General features: G+C 36.9%; 1 long non-coding RNA gene across 2 annotated transcripts in view; it reads left to right on the top strand.

Annotated features, from left to right (window-relative positions):
- Positions 1–18,292, top strand: part of LOC115939660 (uncharacterized) — a 204,714-nt gene that overhangs the window by 41,594 nt on the left and 144,828 nt on the right. For both annotated transcript variants that reach the window (XR_004074438.2, XR_014139190.1), the window contains exon 3: positions 1,219–1,362. This is a non-coding gene — a long non-coding RNA (uncharacterized LOC115939660). The remainder of the gene's footprint in view (positions 1–1,218; positions 1,363–18,292) is intronic.

Below are 18,292 nucleotides of genomic sequence, written 5' to 3'. Positions count from 1 at the left end.
TCTTTCTTTCTTTCTTTCTTTCTTTCTTTCTTTCTTTCTTTCTTTCTTTCTTTCTTTCTTTCTTTCTCTCCTCTCCTCTCCTCTCCTCTCCTCTCCTTTTTCTTTCCTTTTTCCTTTCCTTTCCTTTCCTTCTCCACTGAGAACAGATTTGGGGCCTGCTGACAAGGAGTGGCTATCTCAGAAGCCAGGATCATAGTAAATCAGTCAGAATGAAAGAGGAGGTGTATTGTTGCCTCTTCAAAGACAACAGTTCATCTGTGTATCTCTTGCCAACATTTAAACTTTTAGAATCAAGTATTTCCAGGCATATTTTTTTTTTTGTAATTTAAAGCATTCAAACAATTAGCTAAGGTCTTTCTTTCTTTCTTTCTTTCTTTCTTTCTTTCTTTCTTTCTTTTTTAAACAGCTCTTATTTAGTGTAATATGTTTTTTATTCTTTATTTAAGATGAAGACTAACCAATATAATATACCCATGTGAGCTAATGAACAATTAATTACATAATGTAGTTGAGGGGAGTAGTTATACTAACACCTTGGCAAACATTTACTGTGTACCAAGCCCTTTACCTGCATTTTCTCAGGGAATCTACACAGCAGCTGGATAAAGTAAGCACTACTATTAACTATGTAATAATCAAGGAAACTGAGACTTGAATGCATTCATTGTTTGAAATATACAGCTAGAAGATACCCTGTCAAGATTTGGACTCCAATCTTTTTGGTTTCTAGTGTTTTCTTGCATAATCACTTGTTTCTCAGTAAAAATGCCAAGATAAATGTAGGTGAAGAAATGAACACAATACCACAAATTGGTTAGGGCTGAAAAAAGATACCTACAATGTAAGAAAGGAAAGGAATTCTTAATTAAGTTAAAGCAAATGTTAAGGTTCAAAGGATAGCTGTGTTTCCTGTAGATTTCTATACAACAGAGATTTGTTTGTATGGAAGTGTATAGCTCAATTCTGTGGGAAAGCTTAAAATAATAGAAGAAAGGAAAAATAATGGGAATTTAAAGATAATTCTATTATTATTTGTGCATTTGTTCCTATATGGAAATGGGTTCTACTCATACAATTTTAAGTTCATGGGTTGTTCATTTCTTAATTCTCATGGTTAAATATAGCCTAGCATTTGTCATTAAATTAATGCTTTACTTATACATGATGCCACTATTTCAGGATGTTTTCAAATGTTCTTTTCTCTCCATTTTCCTACAGGCCTGTCTGCCATGTTGCAGCCCTACCCCTCCTCTCTCGACGGAGGTTTGTGACAGTGTTATTAGTCAACTTGTAGTGATCAGGTTGAGAAAGGCCATATAACTCCCCCAAAGTGCAAAAGGAACAACAACAAACCATTCACAGGTAAAATCTCTCTCTCCTTTGGTTCTCAAAGCCTGGCATTTTAGGCCAGAGACTTTACATGTATGCATCAGCACAGAGACATAGAACCTGAGGACTGTGGCTAATACTTTTTAGTGTGTGGTTTCAGCTTCTTATCAAATTAAAAAAATTTTTTTTTTCCTCCTCTGCTGGTAGAGGAGAAGAAAAGAATGGTTAGAACATTAAGAAAAATTTAAAGTAATAGTCATTTGTAAAAATGAAACAATGCAGATGTGCCCTGTTCTCCCCTCTCATGCCACAGTCTCATTCTTCAGAGGGAGTCTACCTTAATGGTTCATAAATACCCTTCTAGACTTCTAAGCATAAACCAGCACAAGCTTGTAAGTTTCTTTTTATCACAAAAATGGAATCATACTGTACATCATTTGCAACTAGTTTTTCATTTACTCAAAGCTATGTGAGCCTCAAGCCTTTAAATGACTACATAGTATTAGATGATATGTGCAAAAATTTATTTTGTCATCACCTTTTTTATCCTAATTCAGGTTGTTTCCAGTTTTGCTATTAGAAACAAGGCTTAAATGAACATCCTCCTACTCTGATAGCTGGTGTAAATATTTCTATAGTGTAGATTTCTAAAAGTTCAATTACTGAGTGAAAGATACATGCATTTAACCCTTCCTGAAATATTTTCTTAATTGTTTGCTGCCAGAACAGTGTATAAGAGTCACCTGTTTTTGTCATATTCTCACCATCTGTACGTTATCAATCTTGAAAAATGTCAGTACAACATGTGGAGCATGGCATCTTAATATTTAAACTTATATCTCTTTTACTATTAATGAGGCTGAATATCTTCTGTGGATTGTTGGTTTATATCTTTTATTCATAGGTATTTTGGGCTATTATCTTTTTATTCTGGATATACAAGCATTTTATACATATATATATACTTATCAGTTAAATGTGTAAATCTTCTCTCCTAATCTGTCATTTGAAGAATTATTTATTTAACATCTTTTACTTTTTCCTATCCATTCTCCATGAGCATGTTACTCAGTAGTAAAATAACAAAATATTAAGCAGCAGGACTAAAAAGGGAGGAGAAATAAGCTATAAAGATAATCTGTATGTTGTACAACAAAGTTTTGAGTAAGTGAATTGATTGTGTCTATCTAACACCAAACTAGCTGGTGAGCTTGGTTAATTTAGTAAAATATGAGATAATAATCACAATTGTCTCATGAAGTTTTTTTCTTAGCTAGAATTAAAACTCCTGAGGTTAGGGGCATTGTCCTTCTCTATACTACTAGTGCTTAGCAGAGTGCCTGTTACCTAGGTGGCCCTCAGTAATGATTGACAAATAAATGGAGTAAAAGAGAACCAGATAAACCAGTGGTCTTCTGTCAGAAAATCAAAATGGAAGAAAGACCTCAATGTGAGACAGGAGTCCATCAAAATCCTAAAGGAGAACACAGGCAGCAACCTATTTGACCTCAGCTGAAGCAACTTCTTCCTAGAAACATCGCCAAAGGCAAGGGAAGCAAGGGCAAAAATGAACTATTGGGACTTCATCAAGATAAAAAGCTTCTGCAAAGCAAAGGAAACAGTCGACAAAACAAAGAGGTAACCCACAGAATGGGAGAAGATATTTGCAAATGACACTATAGATGAAGGGCTGGTATCCAAGATCTGTAAAGAACTTCTTAAACTCAACACCCAAAAAACAAATAATCAAGTCAAAAAATGGGCAGAAGACATGAACAGACACTCCTCCAAAGAAGACATACAGATGGCTAACAGACACATGAAAAAATATTCATCATCATTAGCCATCAGGGAAATTCAAATCAAAACCACACTGAGATACCACCTTACACCAGTTAGAATGGCCAAAATTAACAAGACAGGAAACAAGTGTTGGTGAGGTTGTGGAGAAAGGGGAACCCTCTTATACTGTTGGTGGGAATGCAAGCTGGTGTGGCCACTATAGAAAACAGTATGGAGGTTCCTCAAGAAGTTAAAAATAGAGCTACCCTATGACTCAGCAATTGTACTACTAGGTATTTACCCCAAAGATACAGATGTAGTAAAAAGAAGGGGAACATGCATCTCAATGTTCATAGCAGCAATGTCCACAATAGCCAACCTATGGAAGGAACTTAGATATCCTTCAACAGACAAATGGATAAAGAAGAGGTGGTACATATATACAATGGAATATTACTCAGCCATCAGAAAGGATGAATACCCACCATTTGCACTGACATGGATGGAACTGGAGGAAATTATGCTAAGTAAAATAAGTCAAGCAGAGAGAGTCAATTATCATATGGTTTCACTTATTTGTGGAACATAAGGAATAGCATGGAGGACATTAGGAGAAGGAAGGGAAAAATGAAGGGGGGGAAATCGGAGGGAGAGATGAACCATGAGTGACTATGGACTCTGAGAAACAAACTGAGGGTTTTAGAGGGGAGGGAGGTGGGGGGATGGGTTAGTCCGGTGATGGGTATTAAGGAGGGCACATACTGCATGGAGCACTGGGTGTTATACGAAAACAATGAATCATGGATCACTACAACAAAAACTAATCATGTATGGTGACTAACATAATAAAATAAAAAAAAAAAAAAAAGAAACCATAGCAATGCATTCTTTTAATGACTTTTAAACATTGGTAGTAGATATCATACTCATATAGCCAATATGATGTTTTAAGCCTATAATTCTTAGGTAGATGCATTTTTACCATTTTTTGCCAGTTTTAAGTAAGATTTTTTTGTAATATAAATTTGTAAGTCACTTTAAACATATCTGACTGCTTTGCTACCAGGTACTAACATTAATCCTTGTAATTGCCATTTAAAAGCATTACATTTTAGGGATGCCTGGGTGGCTCAATCGGTTAAGCATATGTCTTTGGCTCAGAATCCCAGGATGCTGGGATGGAGCCCGAGCCCCAAGTGTCCTGAGTGTGGGGCTCCCTGCTCAGTGGGGAGTCTGCTTCTTCCTCTCTTTCTGCCCCCACCCCCCCTGCTTGCATGTGCTCTCTTTCTCTCTCTCTCTCTCAAATAAATAAATAAAACCTTAAAAAAATAAAACTATTACCTTTTAAATGCAAACATCCATATGGAATTCAAAGCAACTTAATACTAAGTGGATAGAACTCTTTTATTGACTTATTTTATTCTTCTGAGAAAACACTGGCATAGAGAAATGATGATTCAGGTGCCTGTGAAACATCATGAAGGTATTACCACACTGGAGAAAACCTACGTTTTCCTTAGAAAGAAAGTGGTTTTGTTATTCCAGGGCCCACTTTTAGTTTCTTCTCCCTCATGATTCATGACATATCCTCAAAGGACATTAGTGACAGTCCTTGAACCTATAAATTATAGGTTGACCACTCTTGGCTTTTACTTTAGAAAGGGCAGTAGCAAAAGTCTTTAGTAAGTCAGCTTGATTGATGAAAATTTGGAAAAATTGCTGGTCTAACATTAACCACTTCAAAATAAAGTCAGGTAGTCAGGACTGTGCTATTATTCCTATGGCATTTAGCTTTGTTTGAAATGCCTGAACGTGTCGTTCTGTTCATCCAGAAATGTTTACTGAGCATCTACTATATGCCAGATGGTGCGCTAGGTCCTAGAGATTAAAGGCAATTAAGAGAAAACATTGCTTTCCAAGGTTTCATGGTTTTACATACTGCATGGAGCACTGGGTATTATATGAAAACAATGAATCGTGGATCACTACATCAAAGACTAATGATGTGATGTATGGTCATTAACATAACATAATAAAATAAAAACAAATTAAAAAAAGTAAAACAGTGAAGGAAAACAGAAAAAAACTAATGATGTATTGTATGGTGACTAACATAATAAAATAAAATTAAAAAAAAGTAATAGTAGCTTTACTGTTTTCATTAATGGTAAATAACATATTCAAATCAATTCCAAGAATAGACATAGATGCATATTAGGATATGGCCAGTTATTGTTCATCCACTGCAATAGGATGGTGCTGTATAGGAAGGACAGAAATCTGAAATTAGATCCAATAATTGGAGTGGAGCACGTGTTTGGGGTACAAAAAGAGTTGCAGGTGCTGGGAGGAAATCCAGCCTATGAGGCAAAAATGATATCTGAAATCTCTGGCAGTAAGTAGACACATGGCTGTTTCTGGAGAGTCTAACACAGTGATCAGTGAGAACATGCAGTGAGAGATAATTCAAGATCAATAATCTCACATGTCTGGGCAGGTAGGCAGTTGGCATCCAAGAAGTTTGCCAGCAAATCTTGAAGTGAGAAAGGCATGGTTTCAAAGTTGGATTGTAGGGGAAAGTTTAATCCTGGTCAGATGGAAAGGGAAAAGGGCGGAAAGAGTGTGGCATATTTCTAGTTCTAAGAATATTTTTAAGGTAGATAGTGAGTCATAATAGAACAAGGCAGAAAGCTGGTTAGGCAAACTGGGGCAAACATACCTCTAGGGGGAGCCTATGGCTCTTTTCTATTCTTGTACCCTCCACATGTCCCCAAACTCCCAGCTTCCAGACTGTGTACGTGTTTCCCCCTTAAGGAGGAATGCTGTCGGGGATAGAACAAATTTAAGGGGCCTCGTCAGATCATAGTATTAGAAAGTAGAACTTTCAAAAGGATTAAGAACAGAACACAGATGGGCATGAATTCTCTTGTTTTTTCCTTCCAGAAATAATTAAGCATGAGTTTGTTCAAATTATCTGTGGCCATTTATTTTTCTCTTTTCAGATGCTTTTCTTTTCCCACAGGCCTGGAAGTAACTCCTTTTTGGAAACTGCACTCCCAGTTCCTCTTTCCAACAGTTGCCCCCATCAGCCATGGAGAGGCACAGTGGAGAATGCTTCCTATCTCTCCCTTGCTCCTTTACATCTATATCTGGGGTATGTGGACTCTGGATTGGCATTTTCTCTCTTTGGAGGGACACGGGGTCAAGCAATGTTGAGGAAGCAGCTTTTTCTCAAGTTTTGGTTCAATGTGCTTTAGGTCATTTTGGCTTAAGAGAACAACCTCACTCACAGGGTCCAGTCTAAATCTCTGTGTTCTTCATTAAATTCTGCCCTAGAGCCTTTGTACTTACCGTTCTGTCTGTGACACTTCTACCTATCAGATATATGCACAACTTGCACCTACATTTCCTTTATGTCTCTGTCCCAGTGTCACCTTTTCAGAGAGCCCAGCCCTGGCTATGCTATATAAAATAACACTCACTCCAACTTGAGGCACTCCAATGTTCCTTACACAATTTTAATTTTCTTCGTAACATATATCACCATTTGATGTATTAGGAGCCTCCTGATCTGAATATCTGATCTGAACATCTGTTTTGTTCATTAGAATAGAGCTTGGTACATAGCAGGTGTTCAATAAATACATGTTGAATGAGTAAGAAAGTTTATATATTAATAAACAATTCATAAATATCTATTAACAACTGGGCCTACTCTCCTGGGCCTCTGGATCCTGTATTCCATAGAGGGTAGAAGTTAAGATGATGGGCCCTGGAGCCTGACCATCTGGGCTTGGTTTTCAGCTCCAACATTTACCAGTTGTTTGATGCAGTTACTTACTTTCTCTGCATCAGATTTTCTTATTTATGAAATAAATCCTTATATTATTATAAAGATAATATTAATAATACTTCATAAGCTTTGAGGATTAAATTATAATGTAAATTATACATGAAAAGCACTTAGAATAGTACCTCATATGTAGAAAAAGTGCTCAATAACTCTTAGCTCTTATTATTATAATATCTAGTTACCTACTCGATCTATTGGGTTGTCAAATAGGCATCTCATACTTGGTATGTCCAAAACAGAACTCTTGATTCCGCCCCCCCAGACTTGTCTCCCCTCTAGTCTTCACCATCTCAGTAAATGACACACTACCAATTGCTCACAAAATTAGATGAAACATCTTTGATTTCTCCCTTACCTGACCCGCCATATCCAATCCACCACCAAATTTGTGAAGATTCTGCCTTCAAAATATATCCGTTATCTCTTCAACTCCATTACTATCACCCTAATCCAAGATGCCATGCTCTTCCCCTTTAACTGTATCAGCACTCCAACCTTGTTTCTTTTTTCTCTTCCTGCTCCTTTCTTTTTATTTATTTTTTATTTTTTTAAATTTTATTATGTTAATCACCATACATTACATCATTAGTTTTTGATGTAGTGTTCCATGATTCATTGTTTGCTCCATTCAATACATGCCCTCTTTAATACCCATCACCAGGCTATCCCATCCCCCCACCCCGCTCCCCTCTAGAACCCTCAGTTTGTTTCTCACAGTCCATAGTCTCTCATGGTTTGTCTCCCCCTCCGATTTTCCCCCCTTCATTTTACCCCTCCTACTATCTTCTTCTTCTTCTTTTTTGTAACCTGCTCCTTTCTAAGCCATTATCATTTAGAAGCCACAGTAATTTTTGAAAAGACTTCCCTGTTCATGTCTTTCAGTGACTTCTCATTGCTTGTAGAAAAAAAGCCAAACTCTTTACAGTGGCTTACAAGGTCCTGCCTAATGTCAAACCTACCTCATTCTCCAACATCATTTTGTCCCATGTTCCCCTTGGTCTATAATGCTTTAGCCAGATTGGCTGCCTTTTCTCTTCCTTGAAACGATTTTCTACCTTTTATTGATTCGGAGCTTCTGCATTGATTATTCCTTTCATTTGGAATATTGTTCCCTGAGTTCTGGAATAGTTGTTTCTTTTCATTCATTCTGCAGGTCTTAGAGCAAATGTTATTTGTCTCTCTGCAGAGACCTTCTCACTATATTCTTACTAAAATTTGAAGATTAAATGTTTATGATTATATGATATTTTAACTTGAGTACCCTGCTTTAGTGAAATAATTATTCTTATCAGTGACTTTCAAGCTTTTGTTTTCTCTTTGTTTTCTGTCAATAAGCTATTATATTGAACCCTATTATGTAAAAATGATAAAAGTAGGACTGCTTTGCCTGCATTGGGATGGAGTGAGGAGTGAGGAAACATTCCCATCTGCTCATCCTTTTTGTAGCTCCCTAGAGTAATACTAACTTTTAGAACCCCAGTTTGAAAGCCAACAGTCTGCATAATCTATGCAAAAGTTAGGTGAATTTTGAATAGAAAGATGACCACGTAAGATGAAAGTATCTGGCCAGTGTAATGAAGTCTCTAGAATAAGAGTTTCTTACTACATTGTCTTAAAATTTTATTTTCATGCACTTGTTCCTACAACTACTTTTTTTCTTCTTTAAGATCAGTAATATGTATCTTTGGATTTTTAGCACCTAAGACCTAGCCTTGCATTCACAAGGCACTCAGCAAATTATTGGCTAATTTTAGTGAATAGATAAAAACAGGCAAAGGTGAATTGTATAACTTTGGCTTTATGCTCTTTCATGGCTTTTGCAAAAGTTCCATGTCATAACCTCATTTCACATTTTGTGCCAGTAGTCTATTCAAGCATGGTATGTTTATGACATGCCTACTGAGTACCCAGAGGAGCTAGGTGTCTTCCTGTGTCATGAGTTTTTTGTTTGTTTGTTTGTTTTACCTAATTACAAAAACCCTTGAAAGTAGCTATTACCCTCAATTTTATATATAAAGAGGTTCATAGAGGCTAATTAATTAGCACCTTGTTAAATGGAAAGGATAGGATTAAAAGCATGGTCTTTGTGACCTCAAAGTCCATTCTCTTTATACTATGTAAAACGAAAATATAATTTCCTTATCAGTACAGAAGAATCCTAAAAGAACTATGTTAGGCTTGGAAGTCAGAATTTTTTTTTTTTAAAGATTTTATTTGTTTATTTGACAGAGAGAACACAAACAGGGGGAGCGGCAGGCAGAGGGAGAAGCAGGCTCCCCACTGAGCAGGGACCCCAATGTGGGGCTCGATCCCAGGACCTTGGGATCATGACCTGAGCTGAAGGCAGCCGCTTAACCGACTGAGCCACCCAGGTGCCCCTGGAAGTCAGAATTTTGAAGGCATTTAAAAGGGCACAGATAATGTTAAAGAGCAAGTCTGATGACACCTGGCTTCTTCAAAATATTATCTCTTTATATTAGAATTTTAAATTATAAATTATGTATCATTAATAAAGTGACATTAAATTTTTTTCACTTAATTTTAGGCTCTTTTAAGGCTTGAAAAAGAGCTCTCCTCCAGCACCTTCATTCCACAAATGTTAGCATTAAAAAGTGGTCTAATTTTACAAGTCAAGAAGCATAGGCCCTCTGAAGTTGTGTATTACCTAATTTTGCACCCCTGGTTAATGATAGAGTTGAGGAAGATAACTACTTAGGCATAACCGGAATGAGATGCATTGTGGAAGGTTTTAATTTTATTTATTATTTAATTAATTATTTATTTTTATTTTTTAAAGATTTTATTTATTTATTTGAGAGAGAGAGAGAGAAAGAGAGAGAAGCACACATGCGGGGGGACAGGTAGAGGAAGAGTGAGATTGAGAAGCAGACTCCCCGCTGAGCAGGGAGCCCCCTGGGAGGTGGGATGTGAGGCTGGATTGAGGCTGGATGGGGGGCAGGATGCGAGGCTGGATGTGAGGCTCGATCCCAGGACCCTGGAATCATGACCTGAGGGGAAGGTAGACACTTAACTGACTGAGCCACCCAGGTGGCCCTGCATTGCAGGAGGTTTTTAAAAAGCAAATGATCTACTCTAATTTCTGGTATCATATGCAGCATGCATTCTTCTAATGAGTAATAGGTGTGAGGTAAGAAAAGCAAATTTATATTTTTGTAAGGCAGTAATCCAATAGATATTTAATCCCTGGGAAAATGTTAAAATGCTAACAGTTCAAAAATGGAAATATTCAGAAAACTAGTCAGACAAAAGATAACATTATCAAATTAAACAGAGGTAGACTTGGTAAACTTTTTCTATATATGATTTAAAATCACACTTCAAACATTGTAATAATATTTATTAAAAAATATGGGGAGGAAAGCAGAGAACAATAATACAATATAATAATTCAAAGAATTGAAGGCCTTTGAAAGAAAAAAAGGGAACTATTTTAAATTAATTCTGTCATTCTTTCCATAGATATAATTGAGTACCATCTCTATCTCTATGTCTGTATACCTCTATCTCTATATCTATATGAAAGGTTTACTTTCTAAGGAAATTAAACTGTGCTTCATATAGGTCATGCCAATGTAGGGTTATTACCAATTTTGAGAGTCATGGCACCATTATACCCTATTGTCATGAACGCTGGAAGTAGGTAGCAAGCATTAACTTTTTTTCTTTTTGTAAATGAGAAAATAGAGGAAATATTTAATCAATTGTAAAATTAATCCATAATTCACAATGATATTAACAATATAATTGTTAAGATAAATAAAAACTGTAAAGAAGAATAAAGGAAAAGAATTTGATTCTATAGTTTTGAGGTTTCAAGACTAGCTGTCTGGGGCAAACATGACCATCAAAAGGGAGATTGGGGACAAGTGCTGGTTTTGGAAGGAGGGTGATGGGATCAGTTTAGACATGTTGATTCTATGTAAAAGGGAGACATCCAAATGCAAATATGCAGTTAGAAGTATGGAAGATAGTAGGACAGAAGTTAGAGATTTGAGAATTAAATACATAGAAATGACATAGAAAGTGCCAAGAAAAAAAGACTTTTTAATTTTAAGGAAAATCTTAATTTGGGGTTGGAGTAGAAAGAGGACCATAAAAATAGGTAAGGAGGTATTTTAAATAGAACGTTAAAGGTGAAAGTATAAAACAGGCTTACAGGAGAATCATTCAGAAGAGTCGGGGGGTCACATAAGAATAAAGGAGGAGAGCATTTCACAGAAGAATTGGTAAAATCTGAAGCAAGAAAGTGAACTAATACTTCAGAAATGTAATAATTAAGATGGGAAGTCATCAAATCATGTTTGGAACCAGGCAGACTTGCCCAACATTTACTGGCTAAATGACTTTAATCGTACTGGGCTCTTTTTACTTATCTGTAAAATGGTGGTAATATATACTTCTTAGGATTATTGTTGACATTAGAGGTAATGTAAAGTATCTGCATGTAATTGGCATATAATAAAACATAACCAATATATTTTTGACCTATAGAAAAGTTTTCAGATTGTTTTAAGACAATCTAAAAGATAAGGATAAAGTGTTTTTTTTTTTTTTTAATAACAATTTAGTAGAAGAAACGGACCTGATAATTTAAAGGGAAATAATAGTAATTCCATAGGGAGAACAATGTTGTAGGTACTTGTTTCTTCCTTTCTTGACAGGGCTACAATTCTCTTTGGATGCACTCCATGAAGCCTGTGCTTCTGAGAGGAAGTTGACTTCACCCCCAAACAGACTTCGGTCTTGTTTGTCTCAGTCAGAGATTCCCAAATCTCTTGGTTCCCAGGGTTCTTAGTATCTAAGTAATTTAATCATAATGTCTCTAGGCAGAAAGAAATATCTAACAGCTCCAAACACAACTTCTCTAACCTGGAATCAGATTATACATCACCACCTTCATTACTTCAACCTTATTGATTTTTGTGCAGTTCTTGTTTTTTATTTTTACAATAACAACTGCTAAGAACCCAGCTTCTCAAAGGTCTGAGATCATTGAAAAGAATGTAATGGGTTGTAGTGTTGAAAGTGTGAATTATCTTGAGTTAACAGTTTGTGTGGTATCCTGCAGATGTTGAATATTCCTGTATTGCCATCAAAAATATACTCAAGAGTGCTCAAGAGTGTTCCTTCATACAGTTTTGGAAAACTCATGTCTATGTGTAATTCTATACTCTTTGCCAGTGATTGGCTCAGGAGTAGGTATATGGCTTAATTTCAGCAACTAAGGCAGAAATAATGACTTTTTAAAAACGTAGATTTTGTTATTCATGTATGGTGAGGCCAATAGAGTGTTTATTTCATGGATACCAAAAGGAGGGGGCACATAATGCCATGAGGGACCACATGGATTTGGTCAGGCAGAGGGAATGAGGAGAAAATGTGAACAAGAGGGAATGAGGAGGGAATGAGGAGAAAATGCGAACAGGAGCCTTTATTGTGGTTTCCATATGAAGGAACAGGCAAGGCAGTGTAAACAGGTTTAGGATTGGCTAGTCTGAATAATTCTGGTGGGCTCTGGGGCATTAGGGCCTATCCTCAGTTGTCCTGTACTGGCCCTGGGGTGATTAGGGCAGGGGAATAAAGGCCCTGAGTGTAAGAGCTCAATAAAAGAGGTGATTGAGGGTAAAGGTCAGGATTGGTTGGTTTGTATATAAAAGGACACACTTGGAGGCCAGCCTTTTGCTATCTTCAGGAATTGGCTAGCACTCTCCAGGGTCAGCATTGTGCCAGATGGCAAAGCATCAGAAGCACATGATTAATACAATGACGCATCTGATGCTTTTACCTGGTGCTTCTGGTACAGCTTGGAAGTGTTCCCCTTTTCTTCCTTTGGAGGTGTGAGAATTGGAACTGATGCCACAGTCTTGCTACCACCCTGAGGATGAAGCTGGGACAGGGAGGTAGATGGACATCAGAGCATTGCAAGACAACAGAGTGGAGTAATTTGTATTTAGTTTACCCTGACCCTTGTCAGACTTTAGACTTTTACTTATGTGAACTAATACATTTTCTTATTGTTTGAATTATTGTTGCTGTTTGTTATTGTTGTTTTTAGATTTCCTGTTACTCCCACCTGTGCTGTTCTAACATTTACAAAACCACCATGTGAAAACCCACAGGATCTATTTGGAAGGGATTAATTTTCGTTAGGAAAGGAGAAATTTTCCAAGTCTGCTTTTGGTGGTATTAAGATGTGTTGCAGAGGTTTGTTGAATGCCCTCATGGAATAAAGGGAGAATGCAAGGCTTTTTATTTGCATTTGCATGCGACAGATAACCGAGTTTGCTGACCTAAGTGTAATATCCTTTTTCAAAAATCATTCTGAAATCTCTAAACACTGCTGGATAGGAAAAAGTTATGTAGCATTTCTATAATAATCTCCCATTTTCAATATTTGATACTGGGTAATGGAAATTCATATGGAGATGAAAAATAACTTACAGGTTTTAGTGTAGGAAAACTATTATTTTCATGTGACGAGATAGCTACCAGGGGACAATCTGAATCAAACCCATTTGTTCAGTTTATACTATATATATGGGAAAATAATAATATTCCCCTCCCCCAAGATTCAGCAGTTATGTTAATAGCCCTGTTAAGTAGCATACCTAGAAGTGTATACGTGTGTATGTGAATTTGTATGTGTATGTACACATAAACACTTCATTTTTTTATTGAAGTATAGTTGACTCACAATGTTACATTAGTTTCAGGTACACAACATAGTGATTTGACAAGTCTATGTATTATGCTATGCTCACCACATGTGTAGCTACCATCTGTCAGCATACGACAATTACAATACCACTGACTATATTCCCTATGCTGTACTTTTATCTCGGGTCACTTTTTCATTCCATAACTAGAGGTTTGTATCTCTCACTCCTCTTCACCCATTTGCCCATTTCCCACCCTCCTCCCCTCTGGTATTCATAAGTCTGTTTCTGCTTTTTGTTTATTCATTTGTTTTTTAGATTCTACATATAAGTGAAAGCATATGGTATTTGTCTTTCTCTGACTTATTTCACTTAGCATAATACCCTCTAGGTCTGTTATCACAAATGGCAAGATCATATCCTTTTTTATGACTGACTAATATTTCAGTGTGTGTGTGTGTGTGTGTGTGCATGCACTTGTGTGTACACCACATCTTCCTTATTTGTACTTCTATTGATGGATACTTGGGTTGCTTTCATATCTTGGCTACTGTAAATAATGCTGCAATAAACTAGGGGTGCATGTATCTTTTCAAATTAGTGTTTTCATTTTCTTTGGGTAAATACCCAGTAGTGGAACAATTGGATTGTATGATATTTCTATTTTAATTTTAAAGATTAAATTTTATTAAATTAATGCATTCACATGGTTTTTAAAAAAATGCTACCAAGGGGTGCCTGGGTGGCTCAGTCGTTGAGCATCTGCTTTCAGCTCGGGTCGTGATCCCTGGGGTCCTGGGATCGAGCCCCGCATCGGGCTCTCTGCTCTGTGGGGGGCCTGCTTCTCGCTTTCCCACTCCCCCTGCTTGTGTTCCCTGCTTGTGTTCCCTCTCTCACTGTGTCTCTCTCTGTCAGGTAAATAAAATATTAAAAAAAAAAATACTACCAAAAGTGATTATAATGAAAAACAGTATATTCCTTTACTTACATCCAGTTTCAGTTTTCAGGGTTAACAGCTTTTAGCTCTTTCTTCCTGTGATTGCCATGTTTTTCTATATAATATTTTTACTGTTGTGTTATTTGGTGACTTGTTTTAGTTTCTGTATAGTGACTTTTTATGATTTGCATGTTTAACCTCCTTGGACTTACACTTCCCTTCCCATATCCTCCTAATGTAGTTCTTTCATTCCTTTGAGTTATCAATAACATCATTATGACAATGTAAATACTGTTTGTTGAGTTAAGAAGTATAGTAAAGTTGCACTAAATAATTGCCTTATTTTTATTTGCCTAATTTTTTACACATACATTCTTATTTTCCATATACTTCATTATATCATTTAGCATATCATCTCTTTGTCAAATCTGTATTTTTCCTATGAATCTGACAGAGATTTTCTTCTTCCTGATTGAGTTTAGACTTGTCACTTTCCGGGCCTGTTGTGCAGTACTGCTATCAAGCTGTAGGGTTTCTTTCCATTCTCCCATCATTTCCTGAATCCTATGTCCTCTACTTTCTAGGTTTTCTCTCACTTTTTGCTAAAGCACATCCTCCAAGAGAGGTAGTTGCAAGGTAGTTCTACCATAGTAAAGATATCTTTTATTCTGCTTTTTTTTTTAAAGATTTTATTTATTTATTTGAGAGAGAGAATGAGAGAGAGAGCACATGAGAGGGGGGAGGGTCAGAGGGAGAAGCAGACTCCCTTCTGAACAGGGAGCCCGATGCGGGACTCGATCCCGGGACTCCAGGATCATGACCTGAGCCGAAGGCAGTCGCTTAACCAACTGAGCCACCCAGGTGCCCCTTTTTATTCTGCTTTTGAGTTGGGTTTAGTTCGAAAAAAATTCCTCTAGAATTTTGGTCATTCTCCATTTTCTTTTGACATTCAGTGTTGTAGAGAAATCTCATACCATTCTGGTTCTCTGGTAACTTGTCCTGAAATTTTTCATTAATTATTATTATTATTATTTTTAAAGATTTTATTTATTTATTTGACAGAGAGAGACACAGTGAGAGAGGGAACACAAGCAGGGGGAGTGGGAGAGGGAGAAGCAGGCTTCCCGCGGAGCAGGGAGCCTGATGCGGGGCTCGATCCCAGGACCCTGGGATCATGACCTAAGCCGAAGGCAGATGCTTAACGACTGAGCCACCCAGGCGCCCCCATTAATTATTTTTTATTGTATCCAACTGTCAGATCCTTCTATTTTATCTAAGCCACGGTTGATTTGCTGTAACCATCTAACTGATCTCTCCATATGCCACTGATTGTTTTCAACATGGTAGTCAGACCTGTTCCTTTACAACTCAAATCTTACCATGTTATTTATTTTTTTTACAAAACCTCCTTGGCTTACCATCTCAGAATAAAAGACCTCATGTGATCTGGCCCTCATTTTTTTCCCACTCCACTTCTTGCTCTTTCCTTTTCTGCCACACTGTCCTTTTTCCATTGTCACTTTTCATTTGACTACCATGTTTAAAATTTGTTCAGTTCTTGTATGTTCATTCATCATTTTCTGTCTTTATTTTTCCATTTCATATATTATATATCTTACATTATTTATTTTCAGCCTTTCCCCCTATGAGAATGTAAATTCTGCAATGGCAGGGATGTTAGTCTATTATTTCTTCCCTGTTGTATTCTTTTTTTAAAATTTTATTTGTTTTAAAGATTTTATTTATTTGTCAGAGAGAGAGAGCGAGCATGCACAAGCAGGGGGATCAGCAGGCTCCTTGCTGAGCAACGAACCTGTTGTAGGACTTGATCCCAGGACCCTGGGATCATGACCTGAGCTGAAGGCAAGTGCTTAACCAACTGAGCCACCCAGGTATCCCTTCCTTATTGTATTCTTTTTTTTTAAGATTTTATTTATTTATTTGAGAGAGAGAATGAGATAGAGAGAGAGAGCATGAGAGGGTCAGAAGGAGAAGCAGACTCCCCGCTGAGCAGGGAGCCCAGTGCGGGACTCGATCCCGGGACTCCAGGATCATGACCTGAGCTGAAGGCAGTTGCTTAACCAACTGAGCCACCCAGGCGCCCCCCTTGTTGTATTCTTAATACCTAGAAGAGTGATGACTTACTGTAGAACTGCAGTAAATATTTTTGATTAAATGATAAAAAAAAGTTAAAAATCATAAGTAAGAAATAGAGGTAAAGCAGGAGATATAAACACCAGCACAACTAGTGAGGAACACTAATGCAGCGAGTGCAAAACTGGGCAAGTAGAATAAATGGGTTGCATAGTTTTCATTGTGTTATGGTAACAAGCATAAATTTTATCACAGGAAACAACCTTTATTCCTGGATGTTCTGAGAAAAATTTGTCATGAGAAATTTTACATAAGGGCATGGGCTAAATTTAATAATTATAACAAAAAACTTTCCCATGTTATTATAATTATTATTATTATTATTATTATCTCAAAATCAGTTTTGTCTAATTTAAAACAATTCTTTAGAAAGTGAGAGTACCATTGTTCTGGAGAGGTAGTTTAATATAAGGATAAAGTCTGAAGAATCCAAAGAATAAGTATTTGTCTACCCTTCAGAATGTCTTTCTCAAAATTAGCTATTTCAGCCAAGCTTTGGAAAATAGTCAGATAGCAGGTTAGTCATGACAGGTCTTTAGTGAGAATTGAAGTGCAGGTGATCTCTGTTTGTAATTGAAAGGAGATTCACATCCTCTAGATATTTGTATGAGTGGCCAAGAAATTTTGTGGAGGAAAAGACTTTTGTGTTTTTGCATAAATCTGTGGGAATGACCTGCATAAATCTGTGGGAATGACCATCTGGGTTGGGGGCAGGGAACTTTTTGTTGTTGTTTCTTTTATAGAAAGCAATATTTGATCTGAAAAAGAACCCACAATGAAACTTGCTTGAAGTCCCAAGCTTCTGCACACAATAGCCAAGTCAGAAGCACAAATTTGGGAGCCACTGGTATATAGGTTATAGGTATTGATTCTATGAAGACACATAAGATTATGAGGAAGAAATTTCTAAGGTAGAAATATGGCTATGATGAGATTGTTGCAGAATATATTTAAGATGTCATAGGAGATATATGGGACATTTAGTTGCCTTTTGGTTACTTGACTTCTGAAACTCCTTCCTGTGCTTAGGTAATCTAGTCTTTTATGGGGCAGTATTTGGGACCATTGGTGAGATGGTGTTAGAAGCAGTAGCTACATCTGGGCCACAGAAGCAGCAATGACCCTTGTTTTAGAAATGACCTTGTTTCTAGAAAGCTGAGTTGTTAGTGGTGGCATTGCAGGTTCTCTTGTCTGTACCAAGGGCCAATGACAGAGGTGTCTTCATGATTTTAAGTGTTTCTCCTTCATAGCCCACAGACATATTTCTAAACAATTTGCCAAAGTGATTTTCCATTAACATTTCCACCAATTAATATCTCCACTGTAAGGAGAGTTGCTCAACATCTTCACCAACACTTGGCATTCTCTCTGATCATGCGTTTTTAATAAGTTGTTTCTCTTTAAATCTGCCAATATTTTTGTTGTTGTTGTTGTTGATTGGTTGATTGAAACTAAGAACCATGGTTGATGCCAGAAGGGAGGCATACGGGATCAGGGAAACATAAGCAGGAAGTATAAAGTGAAAAGGGAAGTCCAAAAATGTAAGAGAGAAGTTTATTG

The sequence above is a fragment of the Leptonychotes weddellii genome, chromosome 12 (genome assembly GCF_054177405.1).
Source record: "Leptonychotes weddellii isolate Sample4059 chromosome 12, ASM5417740v2, whole genome shotgun sequence".
In the NCBI taxonomy this organism is placed as follows: domain Eukaryota; kingdom Metazoa; phylum Chordata; class Mammalia; order Carnivora; family Phocidae; genus Leptonychotes; species Leptonychotes weddellii.
This window is presented reverse-complemented; position numbering and strand designations above follow the sequence as displayed.